This window comes from Vanellus vanellus (assembly GCF_965231255.1).
Source record: "Vanellus vanellus genome assembly, chromosome: 29".
In the NCBI taxonomy this organism is placed as follows: Eukaryota; Metazoa; Chordata; class Aves; order Charadriiformes; family Charadriidae; genus Vanellus; species Vanellus vanellus.
In genome coordinates, this window is record NC_138934.1 from 1 (window position 1) to 26019 (window position 26019).

Sequence of the window (26019 nt, forward strand, 5' to 3'; positions counted from 1 at the left end):
GGTGGTGTGTGGGTGCGCGCGCACACGTTTGCGGTGCTGCGGCGCGTCCCGAATTCCCCCACTCGGGCGACAGCAGAGGACCTCCCACCGGAGATTTCCATCCTTGCCGTCAAAATCCACCCAATTTCCCTTCTCCTCTACTTCCTGGGCTGAACCCCGCCCCCGCCCGCGCCGTACGATGCCGAAACGGAAATGCAAATTCACCGACGAACTCCGAGCCAAATATCCCTGCTTCCGCCCGGGCCGCGAGAGGTGGGAAGCCGAATGTTTGGTGTGCCGGGAGGGCACCTACGTCTCCGTGGCCAACAAGGGTTCTCTCGACCTGGAAGCCCACCTCCAGTCCATGAAACACAAGAGGAACGTGCTGGGAGATTCCGCCCACGCTTCCAAACTTCCGGGATGTTTCCTCCCCCGCTGACTGTCAGCCCTTCGATGCCGCCGCCGCCACTGTCACCGAAACCCCTTTGAGCTTCGCCGCTGCCGTCCTCCAGGAGTGCTGCGAGCCCTTGGCCGGCTCGCCCAAAACGCCCGACCCCGTCTTCGACGTCTTGGACTTCCAAATCAAGACGGAGGTGAGGTTGGACGAGGCGCTCACCCCCTTCGCCCCGGACCCGTTGGACGGTGTCCCCTATTGCGGGGTGGCCCTGGGGACCCCCTTCGCCATCCACGTCCGTTATTTCGACTGGAAGCGGGGCGGAGTGCAGAACAGGGTGATCGGTGGGGACCCTTCGCCGGGGGAACTCAGCCCCGGTGCCACCACCGTCACCTTGGCGTGGGAAGCCTTGGAGAGTCACGGGTTGCGGCAGCGGTGCGTGGCCGTCGTAGGCGAGAACCCCAACGCCATGCTGGGGGGGTTGGGGTGCTGCACCCAAAGTCCGGCTGAAGTCTCCGGTTTGCGGGAGGTGCTGGAAGGGGTCTTCATCGCCACCGACTGCCCCATGCGCCTCCTCAGCAACTGCATCCAGCACGGGGCGGACAGCCTGGAGGTGGACCTGCAGGTCATCGTCTGGAAGATTTACACCTACATCTCGGTCTACGCCGTCTACGCCGAACCCCTCAAGGACTTCTTCGAGTTTGCCAAGAGGGAGTACTGGCGCCTGTTCCACCCCACCGGGGTGCCCTGGTTGCTCCTGCTGCCGGCCATCACCCGCTTGCTTCAAGTCTACCCGGTCTTGAAGGCCTTCTTCCTCTCCCTCAGCCACCCCCCCTTCGCCATCCGGACCTTCTTCGAGGACGATTTCAGCGAGATCTACCTACAGCACATGGCTTCGCAGGTGGCCGTCTTCGACGTTCACCTCAGGACCTTGGCGAGGGAGGACAACTCGCCCTGCGAGGTGCTGGGCGTCCTCTCCTCCATCCGCCGCACCCTCCTGGAGCGCAAAGCTCACGGTTTCATGTCGCTGCGGGTGAAGGAGTTGCTGGAGGAGCAGCAGGTGGCCGGGAAGGTTGGAGAGTGCGACACCTTCTGCCGCCGCGTCCAGACCCTCTACGTGGCATTCCTCGACTACCTGGACGCTCGGATGGGGCCGTTCGGGGAACTTCTCCGGTTCCAGTGGATGCAGCTACGGGCTCCACCAACGTGGGCGGAGGTGGAGGCGTGCATCAGGTACTTGGGGGACCACGGCGTCATGGTGGACGACAGCAAGTGCTTCGACCAGTTCTGCCACCTGACCGCCTTCTTGAAGGACTACGGGAGCGCCGGCGACTTCGGCGCCCTCCAGGCGCACCAGAAATGGACGCGCTTCTTCGGCAGCTCCTGCAGCTTGGCCGACCACTCCGAGCTCCTCAGGATGGCTCAGTTTTTCTTCGCCATCCCCTCTTGCGGGGCCGATTTTCCCAGGGGACTTTTCCTCACGTGAAGCCGGGTGGGACCAGGCCCAGACCTGTCTTTGGCGCCGCTGTGGCCGGGCTACCAACAAGCACGTGGCGTGTCGAAAGAGGTCTTTGATTCCTAATTTTGTACATCAGCCCAGCGGGGAGGGTTTGTTCAGTCACCCAGGACTCGACGGACCTTTATTTCTTGGCTTGGAGAGAGGGAAGGTGAGTGTTTGTCCGTGCGCTTTGGGGTCTCCAAGCTTGGACCTCAAAACCAGACCTCAGGCTTGTTCACCCGCCTGCCCTGGCTCTACCTAACGGGTGGAGAAGGCTCTTGCAGCCTCGTGGAGGCATCTGGAGATACCTGAGCTTTCCATCCGGGGAGCATTTGTCACCTGCTCACGCTCCTCAAATTCTTCAGGGATCATAGAATCGTGGAATCTCAGGTTGGAAAGGACCTCAAGGATCATCTGGTCCAACTTTCCTTGCCAAAAACCCGGTCTAGTCAAGACGGCGCAGCGCCCTGGTCAGCCGAATCTTGAAAGCGTCCAATGTTGGGCAATCCACCACTTCCCTGGGGAGATTATTCCAACGGTTGATTGTTCTCGTCGTGAAAAATTATCCTCTTGTGTCCAGCCGGAATCTCCCCAAGAGTAACTTGTACCCATCACCCCCTCGTCTTTTCCATGGGACTCCGTGTAAAAATCTTCTTTGTAGCCGCCCTTTAAAGACCGGAATGTGGTGGGAAGGTCTTCCCTGAGCCTTCTTTTGTCAAGGCTGAACAAAACCCAATTCTCTCAGCCTTTCCTCACCGCAGGCTTCACCGTCCTTGGATCATCTTGGTGCACCTTCTCCGGACCTTCTCCAGCCTGGCCACAGCTTTTTTTTTTTTTGTATAACGGGGACCAAAACCGCACACCGTATTCCAGGTATGGCCTCATGAGTGCCGAGTAGAGCGGGATAACGACTTCTTTGTCTCTGCTGGTGATGCAACCCAGCATCCCGTTGGCTTTCTTCGCCGCAGTGGCACACTCTTCACTCCCATAGAGCTTCTTGTCCACCAGGACCCCCAGGTCGCTTTCCACAGCGCTGCTCCCCAGCCTGTGCCGCGCTCTCGGATTATGTTTTCTCACATTTGTCCTTGTTGAACTTCATAAGGTTCTTGGTAGCCCACTCTTCCAACCTATCCAGGTCTTCCTGCAGGGTGGTCCTCCCTTCCCAAGCATCCATCAGCTTGGTGTCATCACCAACTTCATCAGGGTACACTCCATCCCATCATCCGGGTCACTTATGAAGATATTAAACAAGCGTTGGGCCCAATATTGATCCCTGGCGGACCCCGCTGGTGACAGGTCACCACTTTGAAAAGGAGCTGTTGACCACCCCCCTCGGGGTGCAGCGCGTCAGCCAGATCTCCACCCACCGCTTGGACCACTTGGCTACACCGTAACGCAAGCAGTGCCTCCAGGAGGAGGCTGTGGGAAATGGTATGGAAAGCCGTGGAGAAATCCAGGTAGACAATGTCCACCCACCGCTCGCCCCCATGTCAACTGAGCAGGTTCCTTTGTCGTAGAAGACCATGAGCTTTGTCAAACGTGACTGGTCAATCCGTGTTGGCTTTTCCTGATCACGGGCTTCATGGTAGCCCCCGGGGAGGATTCGTTCCGTAATTTTCCCAGAAGTTGAAGTAAGACCGAGGTGTCTGTAATATCTCTGGTGGGATGTGGGGAGGGTCCTGCCAAGGCTGAACATGGGGAAGAAGCGCCACGAAGAGAGTCCTGCCCTCTTCCTGATGCTCCCCACCACCCTGTGATCCACCAGAGGATTTATCTCGGAGGCATTTATTGCTCGTACCAGGAGATGCAGCAGAGAGAAGCTGCCCAACTGGCAGACAATAAAGATTGGCATTAATATTCATCTCCCACCCAAGTATTTGTTGATGTCCACACGCGTGTGTCCTCTTCCCTTGCGGCTTTCCTCCTGTGATGGCGAGAGCAGCACCGGGTACCCCAAAAATGCCTTTTCCTTGAATCCGGCACCGTCATGTCATATGACTGACACAACTTTGAACATCTGGAGATACGGACCCATAAGGATCATTAAGGCCAAGGAGGACTTTGACAGGCATCGTCAGAAAGTTGTTTTTCTCGACAGCAGATTGATTTTTCTGCTCCCAACCCACCTTCTTCCCACCAGAGACCTGGTTGGGGCTGTGGAGAAGACACTGGAGATGGGCGGGAAGTTTGAGCGGAACGTGGAGATCCAGATCACCAGCAAAACTCAGGATGTCACCTTGTAAAACCCCAGGAGTGGGGCAGGGGGTGGAAAACCCCTTGCTGGGGGGAGACCGCCCCCAGGATTCAGGTAGAGGGTCCACGTTGCACCATCTCCCAATGGTTGCACCATCTCCCAATGGTTGGACCATCTCCCAATGGTTGCACCATCTCCCAATGGTTGCACCATCTCCCAATGGTTGCACCATCTCCCAATGGTTGGACCATCTCCCAATGGTTGCACCATCTCCCAGTGGTTGGACCATCTCCCAGTGGTTGGACCATCTCCCAATGGTTGCACCATCTCCCAGTGGTTGGACCATCTCCCTTGTAAGCCCAAGTGGTCTCCCTGTCCCTTTTCTTCTTCATCTGTGCTGTCTTCCAGGAGCTACTGCTTCAGCGGCCGCAGCTCCGCGCTGCCCTGTCCCAGGATCCCACCGCGTGTCACGGAGACTCACCAATCTGTCAACTCCATGGTCCATTTTTGGGGGTGTGTGGGGGTCCTGGTGTACGAGGTGGATGCCTTCGCGCTGGCCATCCTCTTCTCCAACCCCTTGAACTGTAGTTCATGCTTTCTACGTGAAGGTAACCATGGAGATCTCCTTGCACGCAGTTCACCTTGGCATCTTGGAGGACATCTGTACCAGGATGTGTAATAGTCAACCCGCCAGCCCTGACGAGGGCACCGTGTTCCACCAAGTCAAGCTCGGCGCGTGCCAGGAGGCTGCCGTGGTCTCTGCTGGCCACGTGGGGGTCACGGCCACCGCGTCCAATGCTGCAAAGTCGATCATCAAAGTCATCATGGAGAATCAAGATAGTTCCTCCTCGGAATCCAAAGGTGGCACCACCACCAAGGGGTGGACGTACCTTGTCCGTGTTGCTGTAAACACCAAGCAGAACCCACTGCCCTCAATAAATGGTTGAGTAAAGCCATTGCGCACCCAAATTCGTGCTGTGTTGCCCAAAGATAGGAGAGGAAGAAGCCCCGGGTAGGATGGAAGATGCTTCTTTTATCTCCTAATCCTCTTTTTTTATCAGCTCAGAGGATTCCCTGTTGAGCGGCGAGGAGGGGGAGCATGGTTTGAAGGTCCGGTGGGTTTGGGAGCTTGCTTGGATGCAATGCCAGGTGGAAACCTACTCTCCTGAAGGTCCTTTTTGATTTGAATTATAGCTGGGGTTTAGTTTTTGTCCAGCTGGTGTCCACCTGGAGGACCTGATGTAGGGGGCAGACACCTTCCCGTTGACCATCCTCTTCTCCGGCCCCTTGAACTTCATTTTCTACGTGGAGGTTGGCTTCGAAACATCTAACTTCACCCTACATCTATCAGACCATCCCTCTGTTTCCGTTCCCTGTGTCCCTACGGCGATCGTGCCAAGTCCGTGTGTCATCTCTCTCCTGACCCAACCCGGCTCTGCGCTCTCCATCCATCCATCCGTCCGTCCATCCATCCATCCGCCCGCCCATCCCTCCAGCTAGAGGGGTACGTTTCGGAGATAAAACCTGGCGTAGCCGAACCACCTCCAGCTGAGCGCTGCAAGTAGTGGGGCAGATCTCTTCCAGGGCCCCCCCCACCCCCCCCAAAATTAAATAATCTCTTTCCTTTTGTTCTGTTTTCCTGCGGTGAAGGAGGAGGAGAAAAGAGCTCCGGTCTTCTTCACTTATCTGATGAGAGGTTGGGGGTCACCACGAGTCTGTGGCACATTTCCCCATGAGGTGCAGCCGTCTGGGCTCGATGTTTCCTGCGAGTGAACAGATTTTTTCTTGGGTGGGGTTTTGGTTTTTTTTGGTTTTTCCCCCCGCTTCGTGGTTGGAAGTGGCGGCGGCAGCCAGGAGACGACGAGCAGCAGAGGTGGATGGGGGTGGGCCGTGGTTAAGTGGTGAGGGCAGGATGAGGTCTGTTGGGTTTTGTGGGGGAGAAGGATGGGGAGGGAGTTCTGAAATGCAAATCGAAGCCTTTCTGGTCGCTGGCTGAGGGGTTAGATGCAGCTGAGAGGTGGGATGGGGCAAAGCCACGCAGAGATGTCTCCATCACCCCCTTCCAACGTCTCACATCCCCTCGGCCTCCTTCCCTCCACAAAGGGAGTGGGTTACGCAAGCTCCAAACCCACTTCGCCCTTTTCCCTTCACCCCTTAGTCCTTCTTGAATGTTTGGTAGATCAGATGGGACCTTTAATGGACCTTCCTGATGGGAAGACCCACCAGATTTATCTTCTCCCGTGTTTGGGTGCTGCTGGCAACAGGTCCCGGTGCTGGATGTGCCTTTGGACAATGTCTTGGTGGGCTCCAACCACGCGAGGTGAGGTCTGCAGCGAAGACTTGTGGAGGACTCAGGCTCTTACCTCCATTTGGTGGAGGATTAAGCACCTACGGGACCTTCAGAGACAAAGGGCCAACAATAGGAGGCAAAACACCTTTTTAATTAATGGACCTTTTAAAATTCATTTGTGCCCAAGAGCCACCACAATGTTCACAGCCGGAGCAAACTCTTCTCCTGCAACCGGCTCAGGCAGCGTGTTTTGGCTGAGGGCTGTGTCTCTGAGAAATTGGGTCCCCGGGGCACTGGAGAGGTGTTTTCGGTGGTTGGAGATGCAGTGCAGGTGGCTTTGAGCCAGGGGACAACATCTTGAGACAGTTTCCCCTTGCCACAGCCACGGGGAACCGACAATTCACTGCGGTCCTTGCCACGGAACCCCCGAGAGCATTTTTCTGGTCTGGCAAGATGTCCTCCAACGGCGAGGACGTCTGGATGTCTCTTCCTTCACAGCAGTTGTGAAACGCTGTGGTCTTCTACCGGGGTATGAAGCTCTTCAACCTGGCCAGCTGGACTCGCTTTCCTGCAAGCGAGACGTAGTGATGGGTCAATAGGTGGTGGTGGACCATTCCTGCGGAGAAGAACCTCCACAAAGTGCACGTAACTCCGTGCCCCGGTGATGGCTTCCAAAACCCCCTCAGATGGCCTTCTAATCTTGTTCAGTTTTAGTGCGCGCACCCGTGAATCCCCAATGGGTTGCGCGGTTAATGGGCATCACCCAACGGGGATGGTGGTTCTCTTACCGATCTGCAGGAGGAGATGGATGCCCAAAGCCAGAGCCAGGAGGAAGAGGAGGGCAAAGGCCAGGCTGATGGAGATTCCCAGACCTGGGAGAAAGAAACCGGATGGTGGTGAGGAGGAACACTGGGTCCCACAGGGCCAACGGGGGTAAAGCCAAGTCCCGGACCATCCCCACCACGTTCTGGTTCATTTTTGGTCATGCTAGGAAAGCTGCAGAGCCACCTTCCGGTTGGTTGGAAGGGACCTCCAGAGCAGTGAGATAGTGTCTCTCGTTGATCTGCTCCTCCTCGTGCAGCCCCGTATTTGCTTTCCTTTCTCTGCAGTGAGAGCTCACGGCAGCTCATACTCAACCATGGGACCACCAGGGCTTTGGAGAGGGTCAACCATGGGACCTCCAGGGCTTTGGAGAGGGTCAACCATGGGACCTCCAGGTCTTCGGAGAGGGTCAACCATGGGACCTCCAGGTCTTCGGAGAGGGTCAACCATGGGACCACCAGGTCTTCGGAGAGGGTCAACCATGGGACCACCAGGGCTTTGGAGAGGGTCACCCCAGGAACCTCCAGGGCTTTGGAGAAGGTCAACCATGGGACCTCCAGGGCTTTGGAGAGGGTCAACCATGGGACCTCCAGGTCTTTGGAGAGGGTCAACCATGGGACCACCAGGGCTTTGGAGAGGGTCAACCATGGGACCACCAGGTCTTCGGAGAGGGTCAACCATGGGACCACCAGGGCTTTGGAGAGGGTCAACCATGGGACCTCCAGGGCTTTGGAGAGGGTCACCTCAGGAACCTCCAGGTCTTGGGAGAGTGTCACCCCAGGGTCATCCAGGTCTTGGGAGAGGGTTGGGAATGTTGTCCCTTCCTCAGCTTGTTTGCCCCAAGCACCCATCAGGGAGCGAGGGGATGGTAAGGTTAACTGCAGCATGTATCTCAGCTACTTTTTGGGAAAGGTCTATAATTCCTTGGGAAAGGAAAAAATGAGGAATTTCCATTTGCAGGGTCTGGCCAACCCAAAGCTGGTAGCATCACTGGTGGCATCTTGGAGCTTGGGAACCAGGATGCTTGGCCAAACTTTAACCAGCAAACCAGGGACACTTACCTTCAGCTGGCAGCTCTGGACTGGTAGCAATGGTGCTGTTCCTCAGGTCATCCTTCTCACCTGGACAACAAACACGTGGAGAAAGGGTCCCCCCAAAAGCTGCCCCCCTCCTCCCCAGGCTGCAGGGGTTGCCCAAGCGTGGCCAAGCACTGGGCTTTGGGATGGGGTGTGGCTATTCCTTGCACTCCCTTCCCAGTCCTTGGAGTAGGCTGAACTGGTCTTGCTGGTCAAGACGCAAGCATCTGAACTGGTCTTGCTGGTCAAGACGCAACCGTGTTGGCGCTGCAGGAACCTAGGGTCAACCAGGAACACCTCTGCACTGGACTGGTCTTGCTGGTCAGGACCCAGCTGAGTTGAGGCTGTAAGGACCTGCAGTAAACCAGAAGTATCTGTGCACTGGTGTGGTCTTGCTGGTCAAGACTCAACTGAGTTGACCCTGTAAACCAGGAACATCTCTCCCTGGACTGGTCTTGCTGGTCAAGACCCAACTGGGTTGGCACTGCAGCGACCTTAAGTCCGTGCCAACAGGGGCAATCACTTCTGGGGTTTCTCAAGGGCCGTCCCCGATACGGGGCAGAATCGACCTCTCCGTGCCCTTCTCCACTCACCTCTGGTGGTCAGGAGCCACGGGACGCTCAACCTGGAATGCATGACCTCACCGAGGCTGCTCTGGCGCCGGTATCCGCAGGAGTAGGTGCCGCTGCTCTCCGCGGAGAGCCGGACGGTGAGCGTGGAGGTGAAGTGCCCTTTTCTCACTGGGTGGTTCACCAGCTCCACCCCGTTCTTGCAGAAGAAGATGTGGGTGATGGGGACATGGGAAAAAACAACGCACCGGGCAAGAATCAAGTCACCTTCGCGAGCTGAGGAGAGGTTTGGGAAGAGTGCCGGTGGGGGGAAGTCACCTGCAAGAGCAAAGAGACGCGGTCGTGGTGCGATGGTGTGGAGATGAGCAGTGGGTTTTTCATCTCTCCGACCTCAGCGTCGACCTCGTAGCTACTTTTAGGTGGAAACAATAAATAAAAGGGGGGGAAAAAAATACGGAAGAAGAGATTGGAAGAGCCTTTCAGTCATCTGGTGACTCGTGAAATACTTGCAGTCAAGGAAAGCAGAAGTTCTGCTGCTTTCGGGACACGGGGAAACACAGTGGGAGAAAAACAGGAGGGTAAATATAGTGAAAAATGATGTTTTAGTGACCGAAACAATTTTTTTTGCGTCCAAGCTGAGTGTTTCAGAAAAGACTCAGGCGAAATATCGTAAGTTCTGGGGCCACCGAACCATTTTGTTGTGGTATCACCAAAGGGGCATGGGTTTTGTTTTCTTTTAATTTCAAGGTGGTGTTGCCCGCTCCCTCGCAAAATGAAAAAATTGTGGCTTCCTCTCCCCAAATCCTCCCTGGCAAAACTCATGTCTTTCATGCCGCACCCTATGAAAAAAACCCCCAAACGTATGTATAGGGGATTTTTTTTTGTTGTTGTTGTTGTTGTTTTCCTTTTGATTTGCCTCTCTGCCTTGAAAGGAAACACCGGCCCCAGGATCAGAGCTGCTTTTTTGGACACCCCAGGATCAGGAGACACCATCCAAAGGAGGTAAGCAATCATAGAATCGTAGAATGGTTTGGATTGGAAGGAACCTTAAAGATCATCTGGTTCCAACCCCCCTGCCCTGAGCAGGGACACCTCCCCCCAGCCCAGGTTGCCCCAAGCCCCGTCCAACCCGGCCTTGAACACTTCCAGGGATGGGGCAGCCACAGCTTTGCTGGGCAACCTGGGCCACGGGCTCACCACCCTCACGGTCAAGAATTTCTTCCTAATATCTCATCTCGATGTCCCCTCTTTCAGTGTCAAACAGTTCCCCCTTGTCCCACGGCTCCCCTCCCCCATCCAGAGTCCCTCCCCAACTCTCCTGGAGCCCCTTTAGGCGCTGGAAGGGGCTCTAAAGTCTCCCCGGAGCCTTCTCTTCTCTAGGCTGAACCCCCCCAACTCTCCCAGCAGAGGGGCTCCAGCCCTCGCAGCATCTCCGGGGCTTCCTCTGGCCCTGCTCCAACAGGTCCATGTCCTTCTTGTGCTGAGGACTCCAAAGCTGGACACAGTACTCCAGGTGGGGTGTTCCCAGAGCGGAGCAGAGGGGCAGAATCCGCTCCCTCGCCCTGCTGGCCACACTTCCAATGCATCCCAGGATGCCGGTGGCTTTCTGGGCTGCCAGCGCACATTGCCAGCTCATGGTGAGCTTCTCATCCACCAACACCTCCAAGTCCTCTTCACGGCTGCTCTTCATCCATTCTCCAGCCAGCCTCTATTTGTGGTTGGAATTGCCCCCCACCCACGTGCAGGACCTTGCGCTTGGCCTTGTTGAACTTCACGACGTCCACACGGCCCCACCTCTCCAGCCTGTCCAGGTCCCTCTGGATGACAATATTACAACATTGACCTGGAGGGTTCTTCCAACCACCCGCTCCGCTTACCTGGGGAGCTACAGGTCTCCGGCTCCATCCCACCAGCACCTGTGTGGGACAGCAGAAGGGGTTGGTCTGAGATAGTCTGCTGGTCTAGAAGAGGTCACCTTGCAGAGGACATCTCTGAGGTTAGAGATGCAACCTTGGGAAAGCTTGCAGAAGATAGGGAGATGCTGCAGACCTCAGTATGAAGGAGGTCAGAAAGCACCAGCGAGGTGCAAAAGGGGCTTTTGAGTGATGCCTTCTCCCTTCCTGTCCAGCCAGGGACAACCACACCATGCCTGGACCCCGAGAGGGACCAACCCCCTGCTCACGGATCAGTGCAAGGATGCGATGCCCTCTGTGGGAGCTGCCACCTTACGTCTTTCTTGGCAAAATAAGTCACTCACTGAGGGTTATCCACAACCTGCCACAGCAGAGGTGGACCTTCAGACCCTCCAGAAAGCCCATCCTGTGTCTTCTGACTGTTGGACTCCTTAGAAATCACTCCAGAAACTCACAATTTTGGCTCTCAGCTGACGCTTTGACTTAGTCTCTCTCTGGAGATTTCCCAAGGGGACCGCTTCAGATCCACCCCACGTCCTCCCATGGTGCCACCCTCGCTACGTGACTCTCCAAATTGCCCCCCCAAACACCCTGCCGGGCCACCTACCTGCCAGCCAGCCCAGCAAGAGCAGGGTACCTGCAACCTCGGCCAGCCACCTCCTCCTCCCCATGCTCGTCTGCAGGCAGCGCTGAGCTCCCCCAAGACCAAACCGCGGGGGAAAGGGGAAGTTGAGGTTGGTTTCCTGCCCGTGACGCAATCCCCCCAGGGCACGACCCCGTCATCTTCTCGGGGAGGAGAGAGCAAAAGGATAAGCTGGGTGGGATGGGTCTCGCCGTCTTGGGTGCGCACGCACACATGGGGCTGGCAAAGGGTGCAGCAGCATCCGGTGCCTTCCTCCCCCACCCCAAAAAAGGACCCCAGAAGAGCGCTGCTTCCTCGCGGTGTTTCGCACCGTGTTTGCGGGCGCTTGTTTTTCGGTGGCGCGGGGTATGTCGCAGCTGTCCCCGGTGGGACACGCCATCTCCCGGCAAGTCTCCAGCATCCCCGGGGTGAAACCAGCTCCATCGCATCCCCCCAACCCCCCCTGGTTTTCTCCACAGCCTCCAGGTTCCCCGTAACGTTCGTGCCTTGTGATACAAATACGCAATATCCTTTCAGCGTCACTGGGAAGAACAGAGTTTCATAATTTCTCCCTTTTTTTTTTTTTTTTTTGTGTGTGCGCGCGTGTCTCGGACACTGGACTGAGACACAACCCAGCTGCGGAGACGCTGTTTCATAAGCCCTGGGCTTGTGAGGGAAACCCAGGGGATCTCCAAAGTTCTTAGATACCTTTACCTGCTAAAAACCAACCTTGGAGCTCCACTGCCTTTGCTTGATTAAACCAACCTTGGAGCTCCCCTAGGAGGAGCTCCGAGACTTGGCTAACGTGAAGCTGAGGCTTGTAAAACCCCCATCCACCCAACCAGCGGTGGGAGAAAGCTCTTCAGTCCGGCGTCTTCTGAACTTGCATGGGTGGAAAGGGGTCTCCGTGGTCCTGTGCGCGTCCTCCCTTGGTCCAGAACCTCCCAGCCGCGTGTATCCTCCCCGTTTGCTGCGCAATCGCTGGGTTTAGTCCCTGCGCTCCATCCCCAGGGCTGCTGGATTCACCTTCTTGGGATCCATCATTCCCTGGTGAGTCAAGCCGGCTCTGCGGGTCCGGCATGGAGACGATGTCCACCAAGGAGAAGCACCCGCCGGAAAACCAACAGAAATAAACCTCTTTCTCCCCTCCTGCACGTTTGCATGCCACTCACTTTCGGTTTCCTTTTCAAATGTCTATTTGTATTTCCTGGTCTGTGATGTTTCTCTGCTCGGGTAACCCAAGGGTAAAACATGACTCGTGGAGGGCTTAGGCATGATGTTGGGGAGAAGATGGAGAAAAGAACTCCTGCAAGTCTTTCCAGCTGTCCGCGTCTTCTCTAGCCGTGAGTAGGCTCTGGAAAGGCGGAGAGAAAATGAAAAGAAAAAGGCTTTAAACAGCAGAAAACAGCTACAGTTCATCCCAGAGCACAGACAACGTGGGAAACTTCCAGAGTGCTGCGAGAGAAATGCAAACAACGATAAGCCAGAAGCATTTTTTTTTTTTCTTTTTTTTTTTTTTTTGATAATTCCCCCTAGATGCACACAAACGGAGTCGAGAGAGAGGGTTTGAGGGGGTAGCAGCACCCTCAAACGCTGCGTTATGAAGGGACGGTTCATTTCCTACCACAACTATATATATATATATATATATTTATCTATATTTTTAACCCAGTAAAACCAACGAAGAAAGGCTGGGTCTTGTCTGCCTTTGCTGTGGAATAGCACCTCCAGCACCTCGGGGCTTGAGGAGGCTTCAGCGATGCAACTTCAAAGCTCCTTTGCTCGCGTGGTGCTTGGTGGTGGTGGTGGTGGTGGTGGGGTCGTGTGACCCTCTTTTAGGGTTTAGGGCATCGTTGCAGCACGGGGCTGAGCTGGGAAGGTGGAAACCGGGGGGTGCAGGCACCAAAACTGCAAATTGTTCTCCTGTGGCTCCATCCCTCTCTCCAGAGGATGCTGTTGACCCCATCAATCCTTGCCCTGGCTGGCAGGGGGGGAGCACAGTTAGCTGGACCGCCCTGGAGATGTGCAGCCACCTTCACCTGCATCTCATCCGAGCAAGGTGTCCAAAGTGGCTTGGTGCTTGGGAAGGGGTAATTTGGGCACTGGCACTCCAAACCTCCCTGGCTGTGCTGAAAATACCTTCCGAAGCAGGGTGGAAAGAAGCAGCCTGTCTTCTTCATCAGCCAGGGCAGAACACAGCCAGCTGGGCTCAGAGCCATGCAAAGAGCTGCTCCAGTCTCCAGACCTCTGCCCTCCATCACCTAATTTTGGCCCCTGGCTTGCAGATTGGCAGCTGCTGGGGACACAGGTCTTTCTGAAGGAGCGATTGGGCTGGTGTGTAGGAGTGAGAGGGAAATCTCATTTCTAAAAAAAACAGCCACTGCTGTGCACACAGAGGAGTGGTGTGGCCAAGCGGTGCTGTTGTGGACGTCTGAGCATGCAGAGTGAGCAGGAGATGAACACCTTGCTGCTGAGAGAGCTGCTGTGGGAAAGGAAGGGGTTTTTTAGAGCAATATCACTCTGAGCACAACAGCTGCAGCGAGGAGCAGTGTCTGGGCTGAGCTGAGATGGTGCTGAGCTCGGCTGAGCCAATTGTACATGGAGGGATCCACTTTTCTCTAAGGGGAAGTCCCGAAATCCAGGTTCCTGATGACCTGTTGAAAAGCCATGAGCTTTCATTTGCACTCATGTTTCTTCCTGTTCTTTCCTTCTTGATCCATCTCAAATGCAAGAGGCTTCCCTAATTCCCATCTGCGTTCTCCTATGCAGATCCACTTGACCATGTGCCATGCACAGCTAAAAGCCTGGTACAGCACATTCCATTGTGGCTTATCAGATGCTGCTGTTGATCTCCATGAGCCAAGAAACTCAGTCCTGGAGGCTTAATCCCTCCCTCCCCCATGCACACACACAGGCTGCCACCACAGTCCTTCTCCACCAACTTGGCTTGGCCATCACACCTGCTCTCCAACAGCTCCACCTGCACAAAACCCTCTTGCAGATGCTCTTCCTCTGCTGCCCTCCTAGTTCCTAGGCTCCTAACATAGACAGTTGCATCTTCCCAGACCCAGTAGTCCATTCTAAATGCAGATTGAGATCTGTATCTCCGAGCAGGAAAGGACCCATGGGGAAAGTGGTCCCAGACGTGTGTCTTGCCCAGGCAGAGAGTGAGGCATAGGGCGCTTGTTGGCAGCCCCTCAGATCCCATGGCAAAAGATGACCTCAGGCTGTGCAGCCAACGCACAGCAGGAGAACGAGCCAGGACAGGCACAAAGAAAAGTCTGAGATGATGCGCAGGGGTCAGCAGGGGACCGCCAATAGGCTCCTCTTTGTGGGACGGCACCACCGGCCACATAGTGGGTTGTTCCCAGGCGCAGCAAAGCCCAGAGCAGACACCTCTTGTGCAGCGCTCTCAGCTGCTCAGAAAGCAGAGCCTGCCAGCTGCGGGCAGGCAGGGATGGGCAAGGGGCCGGCGCGGAGGGCAGGTTGGGCGCCCGTGCTGCATCTGCCCAGCATGGCCTTGCTGCTGTTGGGTGAGTGGGAGCCGGACACGTCTGCGGGACGGGGATGGGGCTGCCAGGCTTTGGGAGCGGGGCATGGGGACTTGGCTTGGTGGAGAGCTGGGAGAAATGAGAGGAGGAGTTGCAAAGAAGATGTAGTGCATTCCGTTGTGCAAAGATGTGTGCACAGTTGTGTCTGACCTTGATTTTTATGCCCAGAAGCTGTGTGAGGAACACCTCTGAGGGTACTTCCCCAGCTTCAACAGACCACTGGCTCCATGGTGCTTTTAGCAGACTCAAATAATGTATTCATATCCTCTATGTTTCAGCAAAACGGTGGATGTATGTGTCCTATCTAACCGCTTTTTTGTTTCCTTTTTTTTAAACTGAATTACTGCTCATGTTCTGTATGGGGCTCCCAGAGAAACGTTTTTACGGGACATGTACATTGAGACGATGGAGCGACAGGGCTTAGTTGTTTTTATTGTACTGAATTGAAATGATAATGCCTTTCCTGGTGGTGATGACAACTGTCATGTGGGGATAGAAGATGCTTTCTGCCTGTGGTGCTCTGTGACGGGAGCAGAGAGACAGGTAACGCTTAAGACATTAGTGACTCTTCACTGGGGACCCTTCTATGCTGACATGCAGAGCTGTGAAATGGGTAAGGTGGGGCAGAGCTTAGAGACAAAGGGGCAAAGACACCTGGAACACCAAACCCTGAAAAAATGGGCTGCGGGAGGTTTCAAAGAAGGAGACTGAGGAGTTGCCTCATGGACCCTCAAGGGTGGGATGGTGCTCGCCCAGCAAGGACCCAGCAATGGGCACCAGGGCACGATCATCTGTATGAGCTGGGTCACTATCCCTCCAACTAACCCCCTCTCTGCCCCATGGTGCAGGTGCCAGTGTGACCGCCCAGGACATCTGCAGCTCCCCAGGGGATGCTGAGCATGGCATGGGTTGAGCAAAAGGAGTGGTGAAGGGAGAGGGGGTTTGTTGCCCATGTGCGCCCCTGGAGAGGAGCCTGGACAACAGTAACTCTGGCCCGGGGCCATCTCTACAGGTGACCTCCCACCTCCTGACCTCTTTCTGAACACCTCCAACGCTCAGGAGGGAGAACAGGTTGTTTTTCGCTGTTCCACTAATGCGCGCTTCCCTGCTACCCGAATCAACTTCTGCAAGGATGGGGTGGAGCAGTACAGCCTGAAAGTCGAAAAGAGACAATTGATCTACTCCATGCTCTTCACCATGACGATGAGGAGCACGGGGACATACAGATGTGGGTACCAGCAGAGGAATGAGCACTACCAAGTGAGCAGCTCCGCCCTTAGTACTCTTTGGCACCTGACTGCACAGGTGAGAAGTTGCTCCGGGACACAGGAGGGCCCAAGAGACCCAAGAGGAGGGTGGGGACACTGCCGGGTCCCGTTACGCATCTCCAAGCAGTTGGGATGCTCAACGTCAGCGTATAATTAACCCAGCCTTTGCCACCGGTGCAACTCCTCTCAGTCCCGGGAGAGCATCCTGCTCTCCTCCTGCCCCCAGCAACACGCTGCCGCTGAACATCACCCTGGGGAGCGCAGGGACGTACGCGTGTGGGTACCAGCACAGGAACGAGAGCAACTGGGTGAGAAGCTCTGCCCTTAGTGCTCCCCGGCACCTGGCTGTTAGAGATGAGAGGTGGCACAGGGCATGGGCAGGAAACACTGCAGAGCCCAACAGACCCTAAATTAGGGCGGGGACCCTGTGTTGCTCCCTGACTTGGCCCTGGGCACTGTGGACTGTTGTTGTCAGGGTGCAGTTCAGCCCAGTCTTTCCCACTGCGGCGATTCCTCCCAGTCCTGAGAGAGCATTCTACTCCTCTCAAGCCCCCAGCATCACGTAAAGGGCAGAGGGGTGGTGACACATCTCATCCAGAGCCACAGCCGTGTGAGGCATTCATTGATTTGTCACACCGGTCAAATGGAGGATGAGGGGGTCCCCACAGGTGCTGAGTCTGGGCAGGACGTGGGAGAGCTGGAGACTCTCAGCCTGTGCCTTTCTCCTCGCAAGCAGCGGGTCCAGCTCCCAGGCAGAGCCATCAACCACAGGTGAGTGATTCCCTCCCCGCACACCCAGTGTCCCCCAGCACGAGGCCGAGGGGTGCTGGGCTGCCGGCACCAGCATACGGGCAGGATCCTCAGGCGGGATGTGGCCTGGCTCTAAGGGCACCTCCTGCTCTCGGCTTCCTCTCCCCATGACACCCCCTCTTCCCCAACACCTTCTGTCTCTCCCAGCTCCCCATCCCCACCTCGTCCACCCTTTCCCACAGGCATCGCGCTGGCAGTGGCGGCCGTCTCCCTCCTCCTCCTGGCTGCAGCCACCTACTGTGCCGTGAAGAAAGGTGAGCGATTTGGGGAAATTCAGGGTAAACAATGAACTAAAACCCACAGGGAAGTCGTAACGAAACATAGCACTTTGGCATCGCCAGTCCCTTACCCTGTTTCACAGGAAGATGAAGGAACCATTCCTTTTTCAAGTGCAAAGAGCAAATGTGCTGAGATGGGGAAGACTAAATGCATCCCTGCCCCAAACAAACATTTGTTCCCAGCGCACTTTGTCAAAGAAGGGAGTGTCCGAGCTGGGCTGAAAGGAGTAAAAGAGGCTCCTCACACTTGGGCTGCCCAGAGCTGCTGAGAGCTTGGGAGAAGCCAGTCTGGGAAACGGGACTCATAGTTGCATAGTGGGAAAACCCCACCCCTGAGTGAGGTGTGGAGGTTCAGCCCATCATCTCCATGGTGCAGCCCAGAGCAGGGAAAGCCAGGGCTGGGCAGTAACTCTGCGCTCCCGCCTCACCCTTTCCTTTCCTTGCAGGGGCCTGCAGAGAGAGGTGCCAAAGGTGAGCAGCAATCCCTCCAGGCTATGGGGCTGGGGGGATGGAGACAGGGGCATGGTGGGTTGCCTGGGGTAGTCATCTGTACGGGGCAGCATGGTCTGTGTCGAAAGGTGGTTTCCCCTGGCATAGAGGCAGGGAAGAGCAGAGTTTGAGTCCAGCTGTGATGGAGATGGGTTTGGAGCTGTGAGGTAGTTGTGGGTCCTCTGGGGTAGTCGTTGGCCAGGGACAACATAGACTTTGTTGGTGAGTGGCTTCCCCTGGCATGGAGGTAGAGAGGAGCAGGGCTTGCCCTGGGCTTGCTTCCAGCACTGGACCAAATGCAAGAAAGCATAATCCCTGGGAATGACCCAAATGGTCTCATCACAGCCCGGACACACAGCCCAAAACCCTTTCCCCTCTCCTCTCCAGGCAGCAGCAACTTCCCAGCCAGGAGGCTTAAGCCACCACCAACAACGCTATTCACTGTGAGTACTGCTTCCTCCCTCCGCATGAGCCATGGTCCCCTCTTGGGCATCCCCTTCATGTGGGCTGGCTGCCCTCCGTCACCGCCAGCTACCCTCATCCCCTCAACCGGCCATGTCGCCGTCTCAGGACCTACACAGACTCACAGGGATGTGCCCCAAAACCACTTCCCACCCTCTCCTTCTCCACACCTCCACCACTCTAGAGTGGACGACCAGTGTGCTGGTTGGGCAGAGAGGGACAATGCCGCGGGGTGGGGGAAATGCAGCCAAACCCCAGCATCCCTGCTCCACACACACGGGTGGAAGGGCACGGTGCTCTGCTGCCCAGAGCGGGGTGAAAGGTGGGGGAAAGAGGGCAGGGCATTGCGTCCTGAGCCCGGGGCATGTGCTGATCAAAGGCGGGGTGGGTCTCACCCAGACCCAGCAGGGGAAGCAAGGGCTAACCAGGTGCTTTTTGCCCCCCAACAGACTCCACCATCGCCCACGTTGGACGCACCAGGGTGAGTGGTGGCACAGCTTTGGTGCCAGAGGAGGGAGCGGGTCCCCAGGGAGGGGCTGTGCTGGTGGGGGTCCCTGCCCATGCCTTGGCCTGGGGAGTCCCATGGGGCTCTTCCCACCGAGGACCCAAGAGGTGCACTTGCAGAAGAAGACATATATTTCTGTGCCCACCTGCCCACATCTTGCCACACCTCATTCCCCTTTATGGGTGACAATTCTCCAACAACACAAGATTTTTGCTACAAAGAAATTTTTTTTTCTTTGTATTTTCAAACAAAAAGGAATTCCCTTTTAAAAGTATTTGAGCTGCTGCGGTCAAAATTACTCTCACCAGGGGAAGAAATCACACATCCTTAAATGTTTTCAAATATGGAGTTTTTGAGGAGACCTGGGAAAAAAAGAAAAGAACTTGTAAAAACAAGAACGAAGCAGAAATAAGTGGCCACCTCAGAACACAGTCCTGCCCCACATCTGCTCTCCTTTTTCCTGCCTTGTGGCACACTGGGCTTGGAGCCCGCGTGTGAAATAACATGCTTTCATTTTCCCTCTCAAGCCTCGCGTGCAAGAGATGGACACCACCACAACGTATGCCACGGTGAGCCGCTCTCGCAGCCAGCCCAGATAGCGCTGCAGCATGGCGAGCGCACGGGGAGCCGTGCCCACCTTGGCCTTTTCTCTCCACCAGCTCTTGCTGGGCAATTGCCAGCGCTGGGCTTGGCAGGGCAACGCCTGCCCACAAGCCCTCTCCATGCCACCCTGTGCGCACCCAACCCTTCCACCCTCACCAGCCCTTCCACACACATCAGAAATGTCTTCTGCATGACTTCCACCAAAACTATATCTATGACTCGCACTTACAATTACAACCTATTACATCTAAATGCATATACAGTACATTACATACATTGTGAATGTCTACGTAAAGACATCTCCTTCCTCCTGTGTTAAGGAAGATGAGTTTAAATAAACTTCATGATACAGCTATGGGTGTGCTGTGATATCTCCCCACAATGATTCACATCTCTACAAACGGGTACACAGATTCATATGCACTGAGGTGCTCATACATCCTTGTTAAAACCTATGAGCAATGATGATGTGGTTTTGCTCAAATGAGCAATACACTTCTATGAATTTGTATCCTCAATTATATCTCTGTCTTACACAGTCCCCTAAGGAATGGGTTTGAGCTGCCCAAAGACATCCCTAGAGACCCAAAGGGGTGTCTGTAGAGCTATGAAGGGACTGTAGAGAGACACGGGGATGGAAAGGGGAGCTGTCTCTTGCCTGAGCTCAGCTGACACATCACCAGACTCTAAAAGCATCATCGTGGCATTCTGCTCCTGCCTGTCTCTTCCTGGCCAAGCTCTCCTTCCCAACCGGAAATCCCAGACAAGACTCCTTTGTTGCCTTCACCACACCCAAAAGGCTCCATGCAATTGGAATATTAAAAGAGCAGGCAAGGTGATGGGGCCGCCTGTGCTGTGTCAGATCATGGTCTTGCATCAAAATGCTCATCCGTTCGTAGCTCCTGGTTTGCATTTATGGTGAGGGTATAAGTAGGAACAGCTTTGCAGGTTTCCACGCTGGCTGGATTTTTATGTCCCAGTTTGATCCCCATGAACCAGGTTTCGGTCACAAAGCCTGCAGGCAGAGAGACAGCCTCTCCTGGAGGGAGTGCACCTCCAGACGAGGGCAATGAAGATGATCAGAGGGCTGCAGCAGCTCTCTTATGAGGACAGGCTGAGAGAGTTGGGGTTGTTCAGCCTGGAGAAGAGAAGGCTCCAGGAAGACCTTATGGCAGCCTTCCAGTATGTGAAGGAGGTCTACAAGAAAGCTGGAGAGGGACAGTTTGCAAGTGCATGTATCGATAGGACGAGGGGTAATGGCTTCAGACGGGAAGAGAAAAGATTTAGTTTAAGTGTGAGGAAGAAATTATTCACTATGGGGGAGGTGAGGCACTGGAAGAGGTACCCAGAGGATTTGCGGCTGCCCCATCGCTGGAAGCGTTCAAGGCCACGGTGGCCTTAGAATGAGCAATCTGGTCTAGTGGAAGGTATCCATGCCTGTGGCAGAGGGGTTGGAAGTGGATGATCTCAAAGGTCACTTCCAACCCAAACCATTCTATTCACTCCCCAGGGTGATATTCAGCAGCACAAAGTACCTGAGCTGTCCCCGTTGGGCTTTCAGGCTGTACTCTTCCACCCCATCCTTGCAGAAGATGATTCAGGTTGCAGGAGATCGGCGTTCAATGGAGCAGCAGAACAAAACCCATTCCCGCTCCTGAGCGCTGAAGGTGTTCAGGAAGAGAGCAGGAGCTGGGAGGTCACCTGGAGAGATGGCACAGGGATGTCCCAGGCCAGTGTTAGTGACGACAGAGTGGTCAAAGGTAGGGCACGAGTCTCCTCTCCACGGGTTCGCATATGGCGGATGAACCCCATGGGCAGTCACACCGGCACCTGAAATGTGGACCAGAGAGGGTTTTTGCTGGAGGGGCAATGACAAGATTCACCCATGTGCACCTGCAAAGGTCCCCACTGCTGGCAGCCCCATCCCACCCGTGCGTCCGCATCTGCGTCTCCTTGGTCTCCTGCTATGCTGGAACACCAAGCCGGTTTAGGGTGGGTGGGTTGTTCCAGGTGGATGCCCATGGCTCCCTAAAGCACTCCAGCATCTGCCCAGTCTCACACGGTGACTCAGGCACCCTCAACAGAGTGCCCTTTTCTTAGAGCAGCGCCGTAGCTGGAGGAGGCAATCATCTTCCTCTCCTCATCCAAGCACCTCTGCCCCTCACTGCTGCACAAGAGCAGTAATTCAGTAAAAATAAAGCAGAACCAAAGCAGCCCTCCATCACCCTTCTTCTGTTGCGACCCAGGGGACGAGAATACGGGATTTGGGTCTGCGAAAAGGAAACATGGAGCCAGTGGTCTTTTCAATCTGATTCCCTACCCTGAAAGGGGCAGATGCACAAGGGCTTTATGTGCAGCTTCTCTGCATCAAGATTAAGGTAAGACATGGCTGTGCACTGATCTCTTTGGGACCGCTCCTTAAGGGACTCGGGATTCCAATGTGGAGGAGGGGCTCAGACCATCTCAGCACCATCTCAGCTCAGCCCAGACACTGCTCCTCGCTGCAGCTGCTGGGCCTCACGTCACCTTGCTCTAAAAAAAGCCCTCCCTTTCCCACAGCAGCTCTCTCAGCAGCAAGGTATTCGCCTCCTGCTCGTTCTGCACGCTCAGCCGTTGACCACACCACCCCTTGGCCACACAACTCCTCTGTGCGTACAGCAGCGCCTCTTCTATTTAGAAAGGAGATGGCCCTCTCGTTCCTCAACATCAATCCAACCGCTCCTTCAGAAAGACCTGTGTCCCCACCATGCTTGAGCAGGGCTTTAGCTGGGCTTGAGCTAGGCTGGAGCTGGGCTTGAAGCAGAACTGCAAACAGCAGCAGCAGCTGCAAATCTCCAAGCCAGGACCAAAACTAGGAGGGGGAGGGTTGGAGGGCTGGAGGGCTGGCATGGCACCATGGAAGGAGGACAGTGACAGCCACTACAGAGTTATGGGAAAATCTCCGCCTCAGGGGAGCGTGGCTTTGTGCTCCCCACTCAATGGGACATCTTGGAGACAAGAAGAGCTTGCATGGCCTGAAAGCCTCTGCAAGAGCTGGACCTCAACTCTGACCAATCTGTCAGTGTTGGCACCTGGAGGGAGAAGGAGAGTTTGTATACAACCACCAGTACGTCCCTGGAGACACACAAGAAGAGGATTGGAAGGGGAGAGCTGCGGGCTTTAAGAGCAGACATAAGACGGATTTGGGACTATTAATTGAGAACAGAATTCACTAAGATTAATTTATTGGAATTTAAAGAATTGTCATTTAAAACAGTGATGATGGGACCAGCTCTGCCTTGCAAGCAGGTATGCCGAAGCAAAAGGACATTGTGCCGGTAGCAGGAGGGGGAAGAGTGGAAGAGGAATTGGCACGTACAGTAACTCTGGTTGTCAGCAGAAGGGTCCGCAGCACGACCAGCATCACCGAGAGGTGTGGAGAGAGCGGGGAGAAGAGGTGTTGAGGGTGCTTGGCCCCACTTCCATATGCAGCAATTGGGCCTTTTTGGCCATTCCCAGGGATTATGATTTCTTCATGCCTGGGCACAGCCCAGGCCATGAGCAGGCGGGGTAGCTGTGACCCCGAGGATGCAAAGCAGGGTGGGGGACAAGGGGCAGGAGGCCTTGGCAGGGAGGATGCTCCTCCCCAGGCACAGGCAAACACCCCTCGTGATGCGCTCTCTGAGTGTCCGGAAATGCAGGCGGGGACTCTGCAGGCGCAGCGTGCGCAGTGGGGGCTGAGGCAGGGCCCCCGCTCAGTTGGTCACAGCCTCCGGCTGTGGGGAAGGCTCTGCTAGCCACAGCAATGCAGCAGGAGCAGCCCCAGGCGCGCTGCAAGCCACGGGCCAGGCAGCTCTGGAAGCGCTGTCCCCAGCTGAGAGCAAAGCAGACGCTTCCAGGAGAGGCTGTTGCCGCAGCGCCCCCCAAAATGCTGGGGCAGGTGGCCTGGGGCAGGCTGTCTCCTTGTGGGCCTGCCTTGCTGCTGCTGCTGCTGCTGCTGCTGGGTGAGTTGGGGCATGGCTTTGGCGTGGGGCTGAGGCCGGGAGGGCTGCTGAGCGGGGCAGGCCAGGGCCCGTGCTGGGCACAGAGTGTCTTGGGTGGGGGCAGGAAGACCGTTGCTTCCTCCAGACGCGACGCAGCTCTGGGAAAGAGCATAATATTCAAATCTTTCTCAGGATGTTTGGGTCATAACATGGACTTTGTACACGCTGGAGTGGATTGGGGTAGCAGGGGGATGCTTCTGTAACAGCAATGCCACCCATTATCGGCTTGGCGTGATTTCGAGAGCGGAGGTGGATAAGATGCACGCTAGAGATGCGTGGGTGGGAAGGTGCTGCCCAGCAGGGACTCGGCAGTGGGGAGCTGGGCTGGGAGAGGCCGGCGAGCCGGGTTGCTGCCCCTCTAACCAACACCCTCTCTTCTGCACACTGCAGGTGCCAGTGTGACCGCCCAGGACATCTGCAGCTCCCCAGGTGATGGGGAGCACAGGGATGGGTCCCGAAAAGGCAGTGGTACAGGGAGTGGGGCACGGAAAAGAGAGGAGCTTTGTTCCATGCGTACAAGCCCTTGGAGGAGAGATTCTGCCCTCCTTGAGCTAGAGCATTTTCAGCCCCACCATCACAAAGCCTTGCCTGCAGCATCCTGCATCAGTGACTTCCTTCCAGGTCACCTCCCGGCTCCTCATCTGAGCCTCGACTTACCTTCTGCCCAGCCTGGCGACACAGTTCTGGCCGGGTGCTCCCTCCTGACAGATTCACCTGCAACCCGAATCGTCTTCTGCAAGGATGGGGTGGAGGAGTACAGCCTGAAAGCCCAACGGGGGCAGCTCAGCTACTTTGTGCTGCTGAACATCACCCTGGGGAGCGCAGGGACGTACGCGTGTGGGTACCAGCACAGGACCGAGAGCAACTGGGTGAGGAGCTCTGCCCTCAGTGCTCCCCGGCACCTGGCTGTCAGAGGTGAGAGGTGGCACTGGGCATGGGCAGGAAACACTGTAGAGCCCAACAGACCCTAAATTAGGGCGGGGACCCTGTGTTGCTCCATAACTTGGCCCTGGGCACTCTGGACTGTTGTTGTCAGGGTGCAGTTCAGCCCAGCCTTTGCCACTGCAGCGATTCCTCCCAGTCCTGAGAGAGCATTCTACTCCTCTCAAGCCCCAGCATCACGCAAAGGGCAGAGGGGTGGTGCCACATCTCATCCAGAGCCACAGCTGTACGAGGCATTCATTGATTTGTCACACCGGTCGATAGATGGAGGATGAGGGGGTCCCCACAGGTGCTGAGTCTGGGCAGGACGTGGGAGAGCTGGAGACTCTCAGCCTGTGCCTTTCTCCTCGCAGGCAGCGGGTCCAGCTCCCAGGCAGGGCCATCGACCGCAGGTGAGTGATTCCCTCCCCACACACCCAGTGTCCCCCAGCACGAGGCCGAGGGGTGCTGGGCTGCCGGCACCAGCATAGGGGCAGGATCCTCAGGCGGGATGTGGCCTGGCTCTAAGGGCACCTCCTGCTCTCGGCTTCCTCTCCCCATGACACCCCCTCTTCCCCAACACCTTCTGTCTCTCCCAGCTCCCCATCCCCGCCCCGTCCACCCCTTCCCCACAGGCATCGCGCTGGCAGTGGCGGCCGTCTCCCTCCTCCTCCTGGCTGCAGCCACCTACTGTGCCGTGAAGAAAGGTGAGCGATTTGGGGAAATTCAGGGTAAACAATGAGGTAAAACCCACAGGGAAGTCGTAACGAAACATAGCACTTTGGCATCACCAGTCCCTTACCCAGTTTCACAGGAAGATGAAGGAACCATTCCTTTTTCAAGTGCAAAGAGCAAATGTGCTGAGATGGGGAAGACTAAATGCATCCCTGCCCCAAACAAACATTTGTTCCCAGAGCACTTTGTCAAAGAAGGCAGTGTCCGAGCTGGGCTGAAAGGAGTAAAAGAGGCTCCTCACACTTGGGCTGCCCACAGCTGCTGAGAGCTTGGGAGAAGCCAGTCTGGGAAACGGGACTCATGGTTGCATAGTTGGAAAACCCCATCCCTGAGTGAGGTGTGGAGGTTCAGCCCATCATCTCCATGGTGCAGCCCAGAGCAGGGAAAGCCAGGGCTGGGCAGTAACTCTGCGTTCCCGCCTCACCCTTTCCTTTCCTTGCAGGGGCCTGCAGAGAGAGGTGCCAAAGGTGAGCAGCAATCCCTCCAGGCTGTGGGGCTGGGGGGAGGGAGAAGGGCATCCCGTGTGCCCTGGGGTGGTTCTTGGCAAGGAGCACCGTGGTCTGTGTCCATGGGTAGCTCCCCCCTCGGGTTGAAGCAGGGAGGAGCAGGGTTTGCCTGGGCTTGACTCCAGCTGTGGACCCAATGCAAGAAAACATCATCCCTGGGAATGACCCAAAAGGTCCCATTGCTGCGGGATGGCAGTGGGGCCATAGACCCTCAACACCCCTTCTCCTTGCTCTCTCACCACTGCTCGGTGATGCTGGTAGCGCTGAGGACTCTTCTGCTGATGACCGGAGTTGCTGTAAGTGTAACTGCACCCTCACAGTGCTACACCTACAGTGTAACTGTAAGGTCCCCCTGCACCCTCCCCCTCCTGGCACCGGCCGCAATGCCCTTCTGCTTTGGCTTCCTGCCCCGCTTGCAATGCACAGCTGCTCCAGTCCGCAGTAGTCTCCAAAACATTCTTATAGATACCCAAGAAGTTCAATCTCGGTAAATTCTCTTCTCACTAAATCGT

The 26019-nt window shown here is 55.9% G+C and overlaps 2 long non-coding RNA genes across 2 annotated transcripts; both read right to left on the bottom strand.

Annotated features, from left to right (window-relative positions):
- Window positions 1-7169: 7169 nt before the first annotated feature.
- On the bottom strand, window positions 7170-8879 carry LOC309682488. Its single transcript, XR_014270118.1, has 3 exons — window positions 8847-8879; window positions 8239-8298; window positions 7170-7227 (listed from the first exon to the last, which is right to left on the bottom strand). It is a non-coding gene; the product is annotated as an uncharacterized lncRNA (long non-coding RNA).
- A 109-nt stretch (window positions 8880-8988) lies between these two features.
- Window positions 8989-11373, bottom strand: LOC309682489. The gene is made up of 3 exons (XR_014270119.1): window positions 11343-11373; window positions 10700-10738; window positions 8989-9140 (listed from the first exon to the last, which is right to left on the bottom strand). It is a non-coding gene; the product is annotated as an uncharacterized lncRNA (long non-coding RNA).
- Window positions 11374-26019: the final 14646 nt, after the last annotated feature.